Source organism: Anser brachyrhynchus (genome assembly GCF_964034855.1).
Source record: "Anser brachyrhynchus genome assembly, chromosome: 11".
NCBI lineage: Eukaryota > Metazoa > Chordata > Aves > Anseriformes > Anatidae > Anser > Anser brachyrhynchus.
Window position 1 is genome coordinate 16,968,663 of NC_137706.1, and position 4,863 is coordinate 16,973,525.

A 4,863-nucleotide genomic window follows, 5' to 3' on the forward strand; every position below is an offset into this window, starting at 1 on the left:
GAGAGGCTGTATCCATGGCCCAGTGTCCGACCCAACACAGTATGAATGGGTAAACAGAACCAATATGAGACCTGGATAAGGACCATGTTCACAGCCTCCCCTGAACCCCTGATGTTATGATCTAGTTTTATATATTTTGCAATGAATGGATCATTTAAAAGATTAAAGAAAATATGGTCAAATGGGCAAAGCAGGTGGCTTTGATTCTATCCCTGGCTCTACCACTTAGTTCCTGGGGTGGCCTCTGGCAAGTCTATTTCTCTTTCTTCTCCCTCAGACTGTTAATTTACAGTCTCTTTTTTGCCTGAAGGCACAGTGGGGCAGTGACAGTCTCTGCAAAATGTTAGTCCAGTTCCTAGCATGATGGCTTACTGCATAGAACAAAAACTATGAGGCACAACCATAATATTATTTTTCTCTACTATTCATTACACTCCCTGTGAGTGCCATTGCAGCCCTTCATTACCATTTTTACAGAAAAATGAGGAAAAAAGTTCAGGACTATGCACTGGGCTTGTAGCTATGTATTTGCAATTTGCTGGGCTGGAAGAAATCGTTAAGGCAGATGTTACACACGAGAATAGTACTCCGCTAGTCACTGCTATTAAAGCCCACCTTATCTCTAGGGGAAAAAAAAAAAAAAAAAGAGTCGAATTTGATATAATTCCTGCTAGAGTTAGAACTGGGCCAAGTCTTTGGAGAATCTACACAGTTGTGCATGCCCACACTTTAGTGTCCTACACAAGGACAGAGATAGCATGCAAAGCTCAGGACAGTAGCAGCTCCATTGCTAATCCAGTGCTCAGGTCATAAGGGCCATATGTAAAGGACAAGTGGAGTAACACAAGGTTGATACCTGCATAAGAGTGAGGTATCTCCAATTCAAGGGAAGAGCACAAGTGTGAATGAGATATGTCTCAACCTGCTGGTTTCCAACCAAATTACTTCCAGTACTCGATTAAAGCAGCTGTAGTAACAATATGAACTTTAGTACTTGCCATATTAATAATTGCAAAGAGCAGATTAAAAACCCTTGGCAAATGGTCCCAGCACCATTCCCATCTCTCCCCTGTAGGTGTGGAGCCCAGGAGGGCAGAGTCCCTGCCAGGTCCTAGGTGCACACAGCTTCTGCGTGCAGGCACAGCTGGGTCAAAAAGCATGGAGGCAGTCAACATGAAGGAAAAGTCTCCTAGTCCTCAGCCACCAGCGGGACCTCACATGTCGAAGGAACCTGTACCTATGTGGGCCCTTAATAAGCATTTGCAAATCCAGAGTAAATAGGCTGATGGAGCTCTGTAGAGCTGGCACTACCTTAACTCACTGGTTGTTTACTCAAAAGTTATTTTGCTGTGCAAACGAGCATCAGGAAGACCACCTATTGATTCACTTTCCTCCCGCTAGACACTTACAATCTATCAAGCATAGAGAGCAAAAGGGAGGGAATGAATGTTCTGTAGCATAGCAGAAGTTGCATCGTCTGCATGCTGGAAAGAAACAATTCTACCTTGCTCGGCAAGGGACGTTCCCCTGCATATGGGCAACACGTCAGAATAAATCATCCTTCTCCAGATTAAGTCATCGGAAGGGGCAAGAGTCGGCTCCAGCCTCCCTGCTTGGATTTAACCTCAACGGGTTAACTTCATAAAACTGCAGCTCTTTATTCCAGCCTGCGATTTCCCATCATACTTTAGGACCAGCGAACCGTCCCTTCATTGATGGCACCTTTTGGCTTCACAATAGAAGCCAATTTGTTAGAATTCTTCACAGGTCAGGGGCTGCGTGAAGATGTGGAGGGCGCAGCAGTGGCCGCTTGAAAATGAAGTTGTATTCGCTTGGCAAATTATACGTCTGCTGCACTTTATGGGCCTTGATTTCCTTTCCCCTTTTCCTCTCCCTCTCCCTTTCCACCCCCCTCCTTGCAGCCCCTCCCTTATTCTCTTTCCTTTTTTTTTTTTTTTTTAAATCGGAGAAGCGTGTATGTGAGCTATCGTCACATATCCAGTTAATGTAGGTTAATAGATTGATTCCAGTGACACGGATCATAATGAACAGTAAATTGTTTTATCTCTTAAGTCTTATTTGGTCAGCCAGGAAAACATATGAGGTAATATGGCTTGGACTAAATGGACCGTATAATAGATCTCCCTCTAAAGAATAAGGACAGGGGTGACAGCGCCTCTTATGATTAATGAAAATAATAATGGTCCTGAAATTGAAATTTTTCTAATTTTTTTTCCTTCTTCTCTCTTGGCTGCCACCAAAAACTTCAGCCAGCAGATGATTTGTGCACAATAACCACCTCTGACTTCTTCCTCAACTCCTAATACAAGTTTGGGGAGTGCTGGGGAGGGAGAGTTGGAGAAGGATGGATGGTTGCCTATGTTTCTAAGAGCTCGGCTCAGCAGCAGAGTAGCATATAAACACAAACCGTCTGCTTTTAACCCGGGGTATGAAGCACATGCTTTCAGATGCTCATAACTTGCCCAAACATGGGATTTCCAAAAGTGTCCAAGGGAGTTGAAACTGGAACATCCACCTCCTTAAGGTGCTTTGGAAATACCAGGTCTTAAACATTCAGACACATCCGCTCTTTTATTTATGTAGGAGCTCCTTCCTTTATTGCTTGTGTGCAGCATTCAGAATGATTTGTCATTATTAATGAATATTTACACTTGTTCAGTGTCAGTGCTGCTTGCCATAATAAATGTATAAGAAGGTTCGTTCCCTGGGTGAAGAATCAGGTTTGGGCAAAATCAGATCTTGCACAGAGCAGTTTAAACAGTTTTTGTTTGTTTATTTGTTTTCATAGAGTTTTGATCATTTGGTTAAAAAGAGCTTTCAGATAAGGCTTGTGAGCATCTATCTTGAACAGCAGCAGATGACCAGACAGACATGACAACTCTGTCACTCACAGGTGGACAATCTTTATCTAAGGACTACTAATAAGAATGGGGATAACAAATCCAAATGGGAGCATTATGGCACGTGTGCAAGTATCAAATATTACAACATAGAATGACCAATTTAGTGGCAGTGGAGAACGTGTGTGTGTGTGTGTGTCTGTGTCTGTGTGTGTAATTCCCTTGTCTCTTCCACTAAAGCCATAGGTGAACAGCAATACAGCACTGATTATAAATTTAATCCTCAGTCTTTTCTCCAGAAAATTAATGTAAAATGAAACAAAAATGATCTTGAGATCTGTCCCATAGAACATCTTCCTATATGAGCATGACAATATGAATCAGTATACATATGGCCAGTTACAGCCTGATCTGGATTTTACACCCACTCACTACTTTTTAGTGCTTATCTTTTTTTTTTTCTCTCTCTTTTTTTTTCTTTTTTTTTGTACTTAATTCCATTTAAGACTATAACAAACATCAGTAAGTGCCTTGTCCCTTTTATTCCTCTTTTATCTTTCTGCTTTATGGCTTCGCTGTTGTATCTGATTTCATTCTTTTAGGATCAATAAAAGCTTTGTAACATTGCAAAGTTTCGGAAACCAGAAATTGCACTTAACAAGTGGGATAATAGGGATTGTTTCCTGATGCTTCTGCAGAGAAGAAACAGTTGAATCCTTTTTTTTTCTTTTCTTTTCTTTTTTTTTTTTTTTTTCATCTTCCAATATCTAATCTCAATATCTGCAGTCATGCTTTTGAGTTTTACAGTGGCTCTCAGCAGGCAATCAGCTCAGACGTTCAACTCCTTTGGATTAACATCAAGCTCTGCAGTTTGGGTATATTAGCAGCAGGGTCAATCGCGGCAGAAGGAAGCAGTTTGCGCAATAAAATAAAAATAAATAAATAAATAAAAGAGGGAGAGAGTGAGAGGGAGAATAAAAGGAACTCTCTGAACTTCAAGAGTCTGGAAAACCCAAACTGAGACTAAACTTCATAAATATCCCTAATCTCTGGTTTAGAAGCCAGGATTGTTTATGATTCATGGCATTTGATGACATTTAACAGCATGCAACCCATTACAGCCCTTAAGTCATTACACAACACGGCAGAAAATGTCATCAGGTGCCACAACAACAAGGCAGGTTATTGGAGGGGCAGGGTTCAGTTCAGATTAGTTCAGACTTCTGATGGATGCTAGCCTAGTTCCAGAATGAACCCAAATTCTGCTTGTCAAGCTTATCTCTCCAACAGATCATCCTTGCTTCTCTTTATGTTGTACAACTTACTCCCCCGTAGCTTGAAATTCAAATTCCTAATTTGTTATTTTGCCAGTGAAACACTGGTAAAATAACCACTCTTCTTATTCACAGATTGCATAATTTATTTTTCTAAGGGCAGGGGTCAGTCTGGAACCTTTCTGAATAGGCAAAGAGTTACTTACATCTAACGATATAAGTAACTTAGTGATTTGACACTTCAAGATGCTTTCGTTGGGCCACACTGGCAAAGCAGGTCTCAGTAGATTACACCATCCAGGGATGAAATCATTGTTAGGCATTGGTAAGGGAACCAAAAGGGTGAATGAGTGACAGCAATGTGTGTGAATTACATGCTTCATAGCCATGTTTCAGGGCAGTACAATTAACCTTAATAAAGTTACCAGCATCTGGAAACAAATGGGGCATTAAAAATCTGTATGAAATATTTAGCTGGAGATCTTCTTGTAACAAGTGCAGTGTGACATACCAAGTCCTAATCCTCTGTGCTAGGGGAGAATTTCCTCCAAAATAAGGAAAGCTTACACAAATTCCTGGGAATAAATGTCAACAGATAGCAAAGAAGAGAGTTTTGATGGAGCTATGTTGATTTCGAGAGCCAGCTTCAGAAAACATCATATTTTGTATTTTGTATTTTGTAAAATTGCACTTGAACAAGAAATGATGACTTCCAAGAACAAAATCAA